This window comes from Lepisosteus platostomus, chromosome 25 (assembly GCF_059453375.1).
Source record: "Lepisosteus platostomus isolate fLepPlt1 chromosome 25, fLepPlt1.hap1, whole genome shotgun sequence".
NCBI classification, from domain to species: domain Eukaryota; kingdom Metazoa; phylum Chordata; class Actinopteri; order Semionotiformes; family Lepisosteidae; genus Lepisosteus; species Lepisosteus platostomus.
Window position 1 is genome coordinate 5,041,750 of NC_142635.1, and position 15,586 is coordinate 5,057,335.

The 15,586-nt window shown below is 43.8% G+C and overlaps 4 long non-coding RNA genes across 4 annotated transcripts; 2 read left to right on the forward strand and 2 right to left on the reverse strand.

Moving 5' to 3' along the window:
* The first annotated feature begins 1,078 nt into the window (after positions 1-1,078).
* On the forward strand, positions 1,079-2,504 carry LOC148640882 (uncharacterized). Its single transcript, XR_015930143.1, has 2 exons — positions 1,079-1,581; positions 2,370-2,504. It is a non-coding gene; the product is annotated as an uncharacterized LOC148640882 (long non-coding RNA).
* Positions 2,505-3,806: 1,302 nt separating this feature from the next.
* On the reverse strand, positions 3,807-9,441 carry LOC148640883 (uncharacterized). Its single transcript, XR_015930104.1, has 2 exons — positions 9,147-9,441; positions 3,807-4,727 (listed from the first exon to the last, which is right to left on the reverse strand). It is a non-coding gene; the product is annotated as an uncharacterized LOC148640883 (long non-coding RNA).
* A 3,113-nt stretch (positions 9,442-12,554) lies between these two features.
* On the forward strand, positions 12,555-14,879 carry LOC148640884 (uncharacterized). The gene is made up of 3 exons (XR_015930103.1): positions 12,555-12,638; positions 14,711-14,742; positions 14,794-14,879. It is a non-coding gene; the product is annotated as an uncharacterized LOC148640884 (long non-coding RNA).
* On the reverse strand, positions 12,634-15,560 carry LOC148640885 (uncharacterized). The gene is made up of 3 exons (XR_015930102.1): positions 15,525-15,560; positions 14,803-14,899; positions 12,634-14,153 (listed from the first exon to the last, which is right to left on the reverse strand). It is a non-coding gene; the product is annotated as an uncharacterized LOC148640885 (long non-coding RNA).
* Positions 15,561-15,586: the final 26 nt, after the last annotated feature.

Genomic DNA, 15,586 nt, shown 5'->3' on the forward strand with positions numbered 1-15,586 from the left:
GAACATGATTTCAGTCAGCACACTGCACTGAACCTGTCAGCTTGATGAAAAGACATGTTCAGGAAGACCAGAGAGAGTGAAACAAGTGTTCAGACACCTTCAGCACAACATCCCACTGAGGCTTATTGAGAGCTGTTGAGAGTGTCAGTCTGAGACTCTTGGCCTGGAGCTGGTGTCTGTTGTGTCACTGAGGCTCAGGGCCAGGAGCTGGACTGGATACAGATGACATCACGGTCAGTGGAGCACAGCTGGAAACTGAAAAGGGCTTCATTATAAACAGCCTCCATAGACACTTATAGCAAGGTCTCCGCCTGGCGGCCACACTGAGAAATATCACCTTCTGACATCGCTTTTCACAGTGTTATGGCAACTTTAAATGTCGACATTTGAACTGATTAAAATAGTTCAGTTGGGTAACCGCTTCAGCAAGGGTAAACTGCAAAGGAACGAGAAATAGGTTTATTCTCTGCTGAAAAGTGAAGAAAGAAAACGCAACGTTTCGGCTGTCGAGCCTTCTTCAGGTGTGAGCTGAACGTTGTGTTTTCTTTCTTCTATGTTGAACTGATTGTTCGCTTAATCCTCTAACATTAAAATTTGTATTCTAGATTATTTTTCAGGGTTATCATTCGGAGTCTTGTAAAAAAAAAACTTTTGACGAGTATAATTCTAAATCATAACTTATTGCAACTCGCTATACGATCGTTTTAACATGGGATATTTCGATATCGGCGGTTACTCTGGATACTAAATTAACTGCATTTACTACATCTTTAAATATTTTTAGCTCTAACAGGATTCTGAAATCAAGCCCATTGATCGGGCTACAGCAGGGGGTGTCGTTTCCGATAACAGTTCGACCGGCGGCGGTGGTGATACACGAGTCTATGGAGGGCTCGTTTAGAGTGCAGTAGTGAAGGTCTGTTGTGTATTAAACACCCGGATCATGTGACTGGGGTCAGTACTCGCTTGTTTATGAATGAGTGAATACACAGCCAATCAGATCACTGGATTGAGCAAGCGATGTCGCGATTGGTCAGTGGGGGTTATTGCTGATTGACAGTAAGTTTTCCCAATTATAGACAAGACTCGGTCCAGTTGCCCAATAAACTCCGAGATTCAGGAGAAGGGCGGGAATTTTAAATGTGTTGTTGTTTCGCTGCGTCTAAGAAACAGGAAGGAGTTATTATTTAGCAAGAAGTAACAATTAATCGTTGTCGCCTTTCTTGTTAAAAATCTGAGGCGTCCTTTTATACTGTAGCTGTAATTTTTTGTTGTTTGTCTCGTAGTTTGTTCGTCTGAACACGTGAAATCACGGCGCTAAGTTACACGAGTTGCTGTGGAAACTTTATTTCTGCTTCAGACACGTTGAGCCTCAGTGATCGTGAACCTTCCTGCAGATGAATTTGATGATAAAGAAGACGATGATGGTGAGACCCTCGTGTGTCAGAACGTGTCTTCTAACTGTTACTGGAGAAACAAGACTGAAGCTCAGACCTTTCCAAAGGCTGAGTCCCTGAGCTGTGAGGCTCATGAGGACCAGCTAGACAGTCCACTGCCCACTCCACAGCCCTGAGGAAGGAGGTAGGCAGGAGAAGAGCTCGTCTTTAACAGAAGCTGAGAGAAATGAGGGTATATTTAACTTTATATATTTATTCTCATCGTACATTTTATGAATGGGCTCATGTTGTGTTAAATGTGCTGTGTATTGTGTTGTGTTTTTTACCTGTCTGCAAAAACACTTTCCCCTCTGGGACAATAAAGTAAGTAAGAGGTGTCCAGTCCTGGAGGGGTCAGTGTGTGTCTGTAGATGATCCAGATGTTTTATATCAGCAGCAGTATTTGTTTGGTCCAGTTAAGCCAGTAACCAGTTGGTTTAGCTCCAGTCTCTCTCCTCTGTAGCTCGATACTGTGTCCATGAGAGATCTAGAAGACAGAGATTACGTGTTGATTTGTGTTTGTTGATTTAGTTATTACATTATAATATTGATTTTTCTCAGCACTAGAATAGTTAAAGAAAGAATACAGATTCTGATTTAATCTTTATTTAAAATTAATTCCCTAAACATCATTTAAATGTTAGATTTTCCAGCAATATTATTGAATATTTATAGAGAGAGACAATATTTTGAATATCTGTAAATATATGTTTCTTTATATATATATCTGTACAGATCTTAGTCAATCTCTGCTGGATCTCTTCAGTTTGCTGTGTGTTGTTTGTATTTTCTCTCTCTGTTAACTGCTATCATGATGTGGAATAGTGTTGTCAGTTGTGTTGATAGGAGATGATCTCTGTTGTAGTAAACTGTGTTGTGCTCTTTGATCCCTCTGTCTGAGCTGCTCCTACACTGCTGTGGGTATTTTCTCAGGGACGGCCTCTGGAGAATCTGTACCAGCCTTGAGGAATGGACACTGATATCAGCTGACTGGTCCTTCACTCCTTCATTCTGATAATTCACTACACTAATGTACTGTTTTAACATAATAAAACACTCCTGAGCAAACTTTTAGTCACTTGGTTTTATCTTATTTTTGTTCTTTAATTAAAATCAGGTTGTGAACACTTCCATGCTCTTGGGTTTTATTTCCAGTGTCTGTGAAGGAAACTGCTAGTCATTATATCGAGTTTCGGGGGAACTGCTGATATGAGCTCTGTGCCTTGTGAGGGGGGAGATTCTCATGGAGAACAGTGGAAAGATGAAGCCTGATTGTCCACATTTGTAATTCAAGTCTAATTCCATCATACTGTCAAACTCAGAGCTGCTCAATACAAACAGATGGAGTCACACTGTCTCACTGCAACACCTTTCACAGAGAAGCAGAGTCCTGTGCAACAGACAGGACTGACAGCCCCTCTGAACACTGTGCAGGATCACAGCAGCTACAGATCACTGCAGGATTCAGCGCAGCTCCAACTCTCCTCAATCTTCACAAACATCATCAATTCACTTCATCTGTGCTGCAGTTGTGCAGTGGCTCCTGCAGTCCAGCTGTGCTCTCTGCTCTGTCTTTATTACAGAAGAGGGTCCTGCTTTCGGCCGGGGCGTGAATTCCAGTTTTAAAGCTTTTATATTTGACGGCGTTGAAATTTCTGCGCTGCGCTGTGGCTCGTCGTGTAGCGCGCTGGTCTGCGGTTGGTGAGAGTCCGGATTCAAATCCCCAGGCTAATGTGCAGTTCAAACCCGCAAAGAACAACTTTTGTAAAACCCGAAACACAGTAGGAATAGTATTTTTAGAATTGCAAGAACAGGAGGGATACATTTTTATTTTTTTCGATTTTTTCGTGTACCGAAATTTTGCCAGATAAGTATGACCGCGGAGTTACGCCAAATTTGGCAGGAAGTATAGCTCACTCTGCTAAACCCCGACTCTATATCTCCACCCCGGAGCCCCGGGTTCGAGACCCGCCTGGCTCGGTTGATATTTTTCTTTCGAGCTGAACTTGCACTCTTCTGATTGGCTGTTCTTACACCCACCTCTTCCACACGCTGATTGGACACTATTAACACTGAACCCCGCCCTTCAGCCCAGCCACACCCCCTGTCTCAGTCACCATGGTGACGGGACGCGTTCCCTCAGCAGCGCGGAGCGTCATCCTTCACCTACCGGGCTGCGAGTGTCCTCGGGCGGCGGGGCTCTAATCGAGGCCGGGGATGGAGGCTGCAGTCTAGGCCCCAGACCAGCGGCTCCCGACTCCCCGACCACGCCAGCCCAGTGTACCGCTCAATTCAACCCGATTCACGGTTCTCTACACCCCTGTACCCCACCCTCCCACACCCCAGACCCCAGACCAATCAATTAACCAATTAACAGTCACAGCAGTTTATTACAGCAAATAAGGATATAAAGCATAAAACAATTACACAATACAGCAGTGTTATTAAGCAGGTATCCACACATTTCCATCTCGGTCCCCGGTGTCTCTTATTTTGCTACCTTTTTCGTCCTTTTCGCGCTCATCAGGGGGTTCATGTTATAAATAGGGGCGGGTCTGTGCTCCATACCCGAGCAGGCTGGGGTCCCAGCCAGAGGGAGGGAGGTGGGGGGACTCCGGCGGCTCGCTGGCTGGGAGAGAGGCGGCTGGTACCCCGCTGCTCTCCCGGTACAGGCGCTTTGCTCGGCTGCCGGGGGGGCGGAAAAAAACATGCATTAAATTTCTTACACGTTTTGACAAAAGCAGCAACTTTTTCTACGAGAAATGCATTTTAAATGTTTTTAACTCTCTCGCTTTAACCTTTACAACAGGACAGCCGGCATTTCGAGAGCAAGGTAAGCGGTATATCTCTCTCTCCTCACACCGGGGGTTTCGGTTTTCACACCGGGTCTCACGCGGCTGGGCTCCAGTTTCCTGCGGTCGGTGACCAGTAACTCGAGTTACCAGTTTCCCCCAGTTCAAGCTAAACGGAGCGGTCTGGGCGTCTTCATGCAAACCGGCTCCGGAGAAAGAAAACCCAGCCGGACCTGCAGCTGCACAGTGAGTCGATACCGGTAAGAGAGACGAAGCCCCTGTGAAACTGGTTTTCAATCCTAAACGAGTCTTGAAGCTGCGCTTTCCTGAACGGGTCTCTCTCGGCCTTTAGGAAGAAGAGACTCGGACTCGCCTGTGAATCCGCCGCGGAGCTCCGGTCACTCGGTACACTGGTGGGTCTGCGCTCAGGTCTCCACGCCGAGAAGGACCCGACAGCCGTCGTTTAAAGCCCAGAACCGCGCCAGGATCCTGCAGAAGCCTGGAATACAAACGAGGAAAAGCGTTTTATTGCAGGTAAAAACATACAACAAGCAGTTTAAAAAAAGATTAAGCACAATTTTAATACCATGTTTCTGTGCAGAGTCGAAGCCAGAAGTCCTATAGCCCGTCCGGCAGTTCCACCAAAAGTAAGTAATATTTTCCACTCGGACCGAGAAAAGCCGACACCCGTCGCCCAGGATCCCGCTCCAGCTAAACGGTAAATTTGAGAAACTTTCTTTGTTTGCAAACTCGCTATTTAAAGGCAGAGTAGCTATTCGGTCGTCGAAACCGCTAAACAGCCGCGGATTGAAGTCTAATTGCAGACTGACCGCACCTGCCTTCTCATTCAGACTCGGCCAATAGGGGCGGCGGATCCCGGAGCTGCTCGTCTGCTGCTAAAAAGCCAGTTTTCAAACGGGGACACGAGAGACCAAAAATCCCCGAACAGGGACAGTTAAACAAAAAATTAAATTTTATCCGAGGTTAAAAATAGGTTTTAGTCTGAGCTACTCGGTTTGCAGCCCTTCCAGTGCACTCCACTGGAGTAATCTGACTCAACCAGCTGCTTAATTACTGCTGATCCTGCTAATTATCAATTCAACAGCACTGGGTGCAGCTACACTGTATTGCAGTGGACTGGAGAGGCTGCAAGTAGCTCTGATTCCAGTATCAAGGTCCCACCTTCACACTACAATACCCTGAGACAGGATGGGCTCACACACTGACATTACACTGCCCACTCATGCTCTTTATTCACCTCAAGGCAACACTGCTCACAGGGAACACAAATAAGGAACAAGCAGGTGTCGACTCCACTCTGGAAAGGAAACAAGAAAATGGTTCTGGCTGTGGAGCTGTCTGTGTGTCGGGAGGCCATCAGGTAGTAGAGAAACAGGACACCTTGAGACAGAACAGGAGTCTGAAGAGGCTCTGAGACTGAAAGCAATCACTTCTACACCTGTGCTCAACCCATTACCTCACAACATCCTTCCCAAACAGTTAATAAACCTCATTCTCAGCACTCATTACTAAACTAGTTTATTTTCTCTGGTTTATACACTCTCCTGTGATGAATGTTAATGGTTCCTGCCCCTTGCCTGCTTTCTGACAGCATCCAAACCACACAGCAGCTCTCCTGCACTTGTGTTGGGGTGAACTCGACTGTCGCAGGGGAAGGATGTTTCCTGATGATGTGGAGTGAGTCTGAATCCTGCAGTTAGTATGCAAACATGATTCAGATATCAGGACTCTACAGTGTCAGTGTTAAGGACAACTGTAGCTGTTGTCTCGCACATGAAGAAAACTCTAGAGCCAGTATAAATGTTCTTCTCAGTGTGGAATTCTCCCCTACTTGTTCCTTTGCAGCTCCCACACTGACACTCCTCTCCACTCTGAGCACATTCAAACAGGCAGGTTTTTCCTACAGCTGAACAATCTCCTTCCACCAACAGCCTCAGCTGCACTCCCACTCAAAGACACTCAGATCTTTTTCATGGTCCAGTGGAAGAATTCTAACAGCACAGAATATGGACAAAGCACATTAATTCATGTCACTGGGCCTGTCAGTCAGCCAATCCTGTCAAGGTGTATTGATACTGTGGGACACTTGAAAATGCATGTTTCATTGGAAAGGTACAGCGTCCTCCATCAGTACTGCAATGAGTCAACTTTACAGTCAAGCAATTTGTTCTTGTGATCAGAACAGAAATATTATCCTGTTTTATTCTGTGGTAATTCTCTGCATACATTTGATCATATTGGAATAAAAAATGTTCAGCTTTCCATTTAGAAGTTACTGGGACACATTCACTTTAAATACATTTCAGAGTGTAGAACAGTATGTGCTTGTATATCCCTCTGAGATAGTAACTGCATGAGGTCTGAGACCCATTGAGCTCACTGCCCTCTGTAATCTGAAATGCTTTGCTATTGCCACCAAGTTCTTATTTAGTCTTCAGGTGATCATACTTCAATTGTTTTTCCTTCTGTCAATAGCATTGAAATCTAGGCATTAGATGCAACAAGTTAGTGTTTCTACAGTTATTCTCCTGATGACCTCCTTGGTTGCATTATAAACTGACTCAAAGCTACAGCACCTGAATATTTGATGTGTGTCCTCTGAGATGTAGATGACATGTATGGTCCATAACTAACACCACCTCTAATCCTACTCCTGTACATGTGATCAGCATCTGAGCTCAGAGGGAGCACAGAGGAGATTGAGGTGTTGCTGGAGCTCTCAGCTCTGAGTCCACAGCCTTCAGGTTTGAGCTTCAGTGACCCAGTACACTAGTGCTGATGGAGACAGACAGGTGAAGGAGTCTCCTCATGATCTCCCCAGGCCAGGCCATGACTCTCACAGGAGGTGCTGTTCACTGGAGCATCTGCAGCTCCTTTCTTTCTCCACACTTGAACCTGTCATCTCTGTACTCTGAGCGCATGCTGAAGCCTGGTGGAGGTAATGTCATGGCCTGGGGATGCAGGAATGTCTCAGACTGGGTCACTCATCTTCATTGAGGATGTAGCTAATGATGGCAGCAGCAGAGTGATTTCTGAAGTTTACAGAAACAGGGTCTGTGGTGAAGCAGAAAAGGCTTCCATACTTATTGGACAGTGCTGCACCATGCAGCATGACAATGACCCAAAGCATCCAGTCAGTGCAACCAAAGAGCTCATCAGGAGAAAACAGAAACTGATCAAGTGTGTCTCTAGATCTCAGTCCAACTCGAAGTCACTGCTTTAGCATGATGCAAAGTAAAAGCATCTCAAGAACAGGCAATACCTCATCTTCATTGATGCTGAGTACAGTGAGCTCATTTACTGGTTTACACTCTGAAATGCAGGTAACATGAATGTGTCCCAATAAATCAGACCATATGACATGATGAGGATTAATTCACCACTATTCCTGCTGCCTCCTGGTGTTCATCCACACTCACAGAGGGCTGAGATTCAAATTTCCAAATTGAGGAGAATCTGATTTACAGGGTGAGTTGGCTTAGATCCCCACACCCTGACATCACACTGACACTCCTTCACTACAGCTGCAGCACTGAAGTGATCTGCACTAATGTGGAAGTCTGACATGTACAATTCATCAAGCATATTCTGTAGTTGTCTAGAACTCCATCTTATATACTTGTTTCTGTATCAATACTAATATTCTCAATCATCTAAGATTTAAAACCAGAACACTGAACGTGTTGCTGGGCTTGTCAGCTACACCCCCACTGTCTTCTGCAGGAACAGCTCAGTCAGGAGGTCAGCAGGAGGAAACAGTGGACAGTCTTGTACTGGCCAGGCCAGTCTCCACATTTAAATCCTCCTGAGCAGCATTTTACAGGCTGAAGAAAATCAAAACCTCAAGAATAGACAATTTGGTAGCTGCAGAGAGGAGGATGCTAAGAATATTGAGCTGCCTGTGTCCAGGCTGCAGGCAGTTATTGTCTCAAAGGCAGCTTCACCCACATTTACCAGTCTTTACTGTCACTTGAAATTACAGGAGTGAACTGGCAGTGCTTGAATATGATCAAATGTATGCAATTCCAAAAATAAATTGGATGTTTTATTCTGTTTATTTGTCATCTCCTGTTCATGAATAAACATTACTTGACTGTAAAGTTGTGGCTCATTGCTGGGGTACTGGGTGTAGATCTAGGACGAGTCTTGCTGTATTTAACAGTGCAGGGGGCTGACATGGTTTGCTGTGGAACTGAGGGACCTGTGGTCAGGGGCAAACGGAGAACTAGATCTAGTTATGGGAAGCACTTGATTAGTAGTAACACCCTATTCCGTGGAGTGTTCTGCACTCGAGATTTAACTGTACAACAGTCTAGAGCCCATTCAGTGATCTAGTGCTCAGTACCCCGCACTGTCCCGGGACAGCTGTGATGGCCGTACTGTACAGCAAACCTCGCTCTGCATGACCCCGGCATATACAGATTCCTTATAGCCCCAAGTTCTTTTTAAAAAGCCAAGACGAACTTAGAACGAGTTAAAATATAAAAGCAACAGACGGGGGAGAGTAGAGTTTAAAAAGCACAACCCAGCTCGGACAAACAGACCGCGTCTCTGTCGGCGCTGCAGCGCGATGTGAACAAACCGCATCTTGGTCAACTTCCTGACCGATGTGTAGTGATTGAATGTTGAAATTAATAAAACTTAATATGGTTCCTAAATTTGAATCGAAATTAAAGCGGGTGAGCATTTCCCGTAACAGTAAGGACACGGTCTGGAGGTCTTGAGCCCTTTTTATTCCAAATTCATTTTCCCGACATTGGGACGAGCCTGTGTTTCGCAAAGCGAGCTGCGCTGTACTGCCGAGTGATTCCCTGAGCCCCTCCCCCAGCTCAGCTCCTCACTCCTGTCTGCTTACTGTCGCTGCGCTGCTGCTCAGTCCTGAACTCCGAGCTCTTACCTGCTTGTCTTGTTTCAGGTCTCCCCTGGCTGCTGTCCCTGCCGCCCGGACAGAACCCATCCCGCACTGACCAGACTGCTGGCGCTGGACAGGAAATCGTCATCCCGGACGCCGTTACTTGTCATTCTGTAACTCACTGTTTTTTTTATTTCATTGTTGCCAACTGTCTTTGATTTGTATGCTTGCAAAACTTAATAAAGAATTTTGACTTCTGTCTTACTTTCTTCTTCTTTTCTTCGTAACATTATTTCTAGCACAAACATAAAACCAAACAAAATGGTGAACGAGCACCGCCCACGATGCATATTCATGAAGGGCGTGGTTAACGAGGGGGCGTGTCGCATAATTGAGTAAGGGGAGTGTCGCATTATTCATGAGAGGGTGTACCCAAATGATGACGTCACACCAGCCAATCAAAATGGCTGGATGAGAGCCCACCTCCAAGACTTATGCTCTCACGTGATTGGTCAATTTGAAGCACCACTTCAATTATGGAATAAAACCCCATTTTCTCTATTCTGATTGGTTGAAAGACCTGTCAATCAAATCACCACACCCCTAAAAATGACGCAATTCTTAAGGGTTGTCTTTATATGATTGACATGAGGTTTAACCCAATCGCAGAAGCCCATCTCCAAGACCAGCCCCCGGTGAGATTTGTTTAATACTAATGAACTTTAATTCACTTAATACATAAACAAATTATTCATTATAATGAATTAGAATAATTTGAAATGTTAATTAGTAATTAAAAATTTAGACACCAACTCTTTTTGTTTCGATTTCCCTAAGATATTTACATTTTTTAAGTAACACAATCTGAAAGACAGCAACCAAGTTTTTAAAAATACCGAAAAAAAGACAAATAAGCCAGAAGTAAATTTAATTTAAATTTTATTTGTGTTCAGTGCAAGTGTAAACACATTTTAGAAACCAAAAAGCATTCGAGTGAAAACGCTTTCATTCCAGTTGAAAAAAGAAAAAGAAAAACAGAAATCATTAAAACAATCATTTAGAACTTACTAAATACAAGTGACTGGTCAACCGCTTTTAATACAAATTTAAATACACATGAGAGCGTTAACGCCGACATCTTACTGACAAAACCAGCAGTAGAAAAAAAAAACTATTCACACAGTAAACATGAGAAAATAACATTTTCACTAGGATTGTTTTATTTCACATTATCACATACACAAATACCTCATTGAAATACAAGTAATTAGAGCGCGATTTTAATAAATGCAAATTTAATGCAAATATGAGTTAACAAACATCTTACAAAAAAGTCACTTTTTCCACACTAAAGCAAAGTGAGCGTTTTTATTCAAAACAAACAATAAAACCTTAAAAAATAAAAAAACAATTCTAGCCAAAAACTAATTTTCTAGTTCATATTAACAAGAGAAATGCAAATCAGCTCATTAAAATACAGCGAATGATTGTAATAAATGCAAATGAGGAGTTACCGCCGCCATTTTACTAATCAAACACAAACACAGAACCGCTCGATACTCACTAGCTGAAAGTCAGGAACGTCCAGTTTTGAATCCGACTTAACGATTCCGTGATGTGTCATAACAATATCATTTAAAAATAGGACAAAAAACGACTAAAAACGCAATAGAATCGGGAAAACGCCATTCACAAACCTCACCTCCCCATTTCGGCAGAACTTCCGGAAGGAGACATGCTGGGGGCGTGGCTTATTTAAATATGAGAATCGCAGCCAATCAGAATCCACGACGTCTCGACCCAAACCACGCCTGTTGGCAGTAGAGGGTGGGCCTGCACCGCCCCCATGCGTTGGGAGGACGAGCTACAAATTAGATTGATTGTAAAACCGCTGCCTATATATTGAATATTGTCGTCTCGCCTGTTTATTGGTTATTTTGGGCTCCAGGTCCTATAAATTCTGACCCACCTGATAATCCTCCTTACGCGCGAGAGCCGGGCAAGACAGACAGCGGTAAGTAACTCGTCCAAACGATTTTCAAGCTTTACTGCTCTGTGCATTTAAGCCTGTAATAGGTCATTGTTTTACAATAATTTTCTACACTATTTCTTATTCTTATTTTCTCCGGGCTGTGCTTCTGTTGTCTGCACAATCCTGTGAATATTCGTTCATATAACGTGCTGCTTCTTCCTGCTCTTGAAATGTACTTGTCATTCGAGACTAACAAACATCACTCTTTTTTCAGTTTTGTCCACTAAATCACATTTTTAGTCAGTCTGGCGGGATCATGTACGAGTCGAGAGGTAAGTTTCAGTATTTTCTCTGCATCTCGTTTCTCTCCAGCTCTCTCACTCCAGAGCTCGGCCAGAACTCGCGGCCCCAGTGACAGTGAGGGGAGAGTTTTACTGCCTGCTGCTCTGGTATCGGCAACAAGTCGGGTAAGAACTGGGGAATGGTGTCAGACAGATAGGGCGCTGCTTTCACAGCCCTGGTCAGCTCTCTTGGGCAACTCACTGGTACCCTGGCTTGACCAAGAGGAGCGGGCTGTCGGGCCGTGGGAGCAGCTGTCTGCAGAGACGCGTATACAGACCGTGTACCTGGCTCTGCCGTCTGTGGCTGCAGGCTGCCCTCTGGTGGCGGCTAAGAGCAACAGCGTGTGAGCTCGGGCTTCTGAAACAGTGGAGCTCACTCCACTACTTCACTGTTCAGTCCTTTACTACCGTTCTTACTCACTGTAGTGTGAAATGTACTCTGACACAGCTCGACTTAATGACTGCATTTGTCTTTCATACCAGCTTTCAAACAAAGGCTTTGACTTCACCTCCAGCCTGGTTCCACTTTCACCTTCAGCTCCCTCCCTGCTGCCTCCTGCTGCTCCTCTCTCACTGAGGACAGACTGTGAAGAGTCAGAATCTGGCTCTGGGATTGACAGGGTGAGTTGGTTTAGATCTCTACACCCTGACATCACACTGACACTCCTTCACTACAGCTGCAGAGTGTCACAGTCTAGATCTCTTCATACTTTCCTTTACTTCTTCCTCTGCCACTAATGTTCCTGATCTTTTCAAATAAAGGCTGATAATTCACAGTGATTTCTGATCATCACAGGAATCCTAAGTGGCTTCAGCTCCTCCTCTGAGTTCAGATGCTGATGGCATGTCCACTCCCTAACCCCACTACTAACCCCACTCCTCACTCTTCTACATGTGATCAACATCCCAGCTCAGAGGAGGAGCTGAAGACACTCAGGATGCCTGTGATGGTCAGAGATCACTGTGAATTATCAGCCTTTATTTGAAAAGATCAAGAACATTAGTAGCAGAGGAAGAAGTAAAGGAAAGTATGAAGAGATCTAGACTGTGACACTGCTTTACAGCTTTAAACAAAGTCACAGATTTCAGGCCAGCCTTGTTCCAGTCTGTCAACATGTGATGAATAAACACCTCAGCTCTCTCCCTACTGCCTCCTGCTGCTGCTCCTCTCTCACTGAGGACTGAGACTGTGAAGAGTCAGAATCTGGCTCTGGGATTGACAGGGTGAGTTGGTTTAGATCTCTACACACTGACACTCCTTCACTACAGCTGCAGCACTGACGTCCCACATGTACAGCTCCTCTCTCCTAGTCTGTAATTGTCTAGAGTTCCATCATCTGTCGCTGCTTTACCTGTATCTCTGTCACCACTAGTCTCCTGTTGCTACATTAGTTTGTCTCTCCCACTGCAGAGCAGTCTGCACTCTGCTTCAGGAGTGGACAATGACTGGGGAATTAGACTCTCTGCCTGCCCTCTCTCTGCACTGTCCTGCCTCTCTCCTTCTCTGTCTGCTGCTCTGTGTGTGAAGTGTGTTACTGGCAGCCCCAGCTCTGCCTTTTACACACACTATTCAAGAAGGTTTGCTCTTTAGGGCTCAAGTATATTTATGTTAAGTGTTTATTTATCACAGCTTGACAGACTGGAACCAGACTGGAGTGAATTCGAAAGCTTGGAGTGAATTGTCATCTTGATCAACTTTTAACTTAATTCTGTTCAAAAAAAGTTCAAGAGCTTTGATTTCGATTCATTTAGTCCAGAACTATGAAATCCTTTTTGGTTGCTCTCATTGAATACTTCTGCTTGGTGTAAAAATAGATTTCAGTCTACAGGTGTCCTCAGTGCTGTATAGGTTTTATAATACCTACAGGCTGTGTGACTGAATGGAACTACAGTAAACCCTCAGTTTAACAGACACAATCTGCTGAAGGGAAACTCTCTGTAAACCTGTCAACACTCGACTTTCCCTGCGATAACAATAGGCAAATTGCTAACAATAGGTGTTATTGTTTTGTATGCTGTAGTAAATTTAATTCAGTACATTTGCGACACATGACATCAACAGCTTTTCTGTTAAAATAAAAATACAAAGGAATGAGTTTCTTTGACTACTGATCTCAATTGTTTAAAAGAAGTCAAAAGATCCAGAGAGCATCTATATAATTTATATAGTTGTACAGTTTTTCATATAATAGTGTTTTAGGAATGAAACAGATGATGCTTTAATTAACGGACATTCAGCAAAAACAAACATCTTTTCCTCCTGTTACTCTATTAAACTGAGGGCTTCCTGTATTTCTCTTTAATGCTTTTCTTACTACATTAAAGATTTTTTTCTGTTAATCATGCTTCTGCTGTCACTTCTTTTACAGTTTCTGATCCCTTGACTGTCTGTAACTCGTCTGTCTTGAACAGATTTCTAGATTTCAGTTTGTCTTTAATTCTGCCAGGGCCACTATTCTCACTCAGTGTTAGCTGACTGAATCAATACTCTAGTTTAGAGAGGGGTAGATTCTGTATTATCGTCAATGTGTTTTTATTGCCCTGCTGGGATCTTCTCCGGCTCTCAGCCCCTCTTGCCCCTCTGTCAGCTTTTGTGCTTGTAGATGAATACCTGGGTCAGGATGAGGCTCAGAGTTCCTTCATGCTGGAGTCTGGAGGTGATCTTGTCCACTGGCTTCTGTTCTAGTGCAGAGCAGTAGGACAACTGTCTCCAGTCGGCTCAGACTCTGGGAGCTGATTCTGAGGGGAAGAGACAGCAGTCAGGTCTGCCAGTTTAACTCTGTGGAGAGTCTGGAAACGTCCATCTCCTGAACTTGAATTTGTTCAGTGACCGGGAATTAATTCTGTTACTGAATGTGCCTTAACAGGGATACTGAGAGCAGTGAAGATATTTGACCCTTGTGTTTTCTGAATTTATTTGACATAACTTTACTCTAAGTAAGACATTATGCACAGTCCTTAAGACATATTCAGTGCTATTATTGTTCATATTTCTCCAGGGGTGTAAGTAAATCTGTAGATCACTTTGTTTTGTATGATATATTTCTACATATCTCACTCCCTATTCCCTCTGAATCACTTCAGTGTTTCTGCCTGTATTGTCTCTGGCTCTTCATTCTTCTATTTCCTACTTTGACATGTAATAATGCTCTCAGTTGTAGTATTTGAGAGGAGGTGAGCTCTACTACAGGATATCAGTCTCCAGTGAATGCTGGGCTCTTTGATATGTTTAATTTTTTTAGCTTCTTAATTGTTAAATCCATCCTGCTAACTATGAATTAATTTGCTTGTTGCAGCACTGTAATGGAGCTGATTGGAGGGGCTGCAGGTTTAAGGTTCGTGTTCCCCGCTGGCCAAAAACACACCCTGAGACAGGAAGTGTTCTCACCTGAACACTACACTGAACATTCCCAGTCTTCAGTCACCTCAAGACAATGCTGCTCACAGGGAACACAAATAAGGAACAAGCAGGTGTCGACTCCACACTCGAAAGGAAAACAAGAAAATGGTTCTGGCTGTGGAGTTGTGTCTGTGTGGCGGGAGGCCATCAGGTTGCAGAGAAACAGGACACCTTGAGACAGAACAGGAGTCTGAAGAGGCTCTGAGACTGAAAGCAACAACTTCTACCTGTGTTCAACTGATTGACTACTGTGGTAAAAGAGTGAAAATAAAACCAGGAATGACTAACACTTTTTAAATATTTATCTGTTTCTTCTTTTTTTCAGCATGGAATAAACCTATTACTTGTTCCTTTAAACCTCAAAATATTTGTGTATATACTGTGTATAAAGGAGATGAATATCAGTAAAATATTTTATTTGCAGATGTGTGTTTAGTTGCCTAGCTGAATTACCCGTGTCGAACGGGTCGTGACCACAATCTCAGACACCGACACCATGTGTGAACGAGAAAACCATTACAGGTCCCTGGAAGTCACTCGTAAGATGTTGCCTATTGTTCAAATTTACAATAAAAATAAAAACCACATTTAATTAGTTTGTTACTTAAAGTAATACAAAAACTTAACCAAGAAAAGAACGGTGTGAAGTATGCAGAAATTCACAGATAGCTAATAAACAAAGCAAACAATTCCAGCAATAATAAACTCACCTGGTGCCGGTGCCGTCTCCACTACGCATGTGTGGGACTCGGCTCGGCTGGCGCAGGTGAGG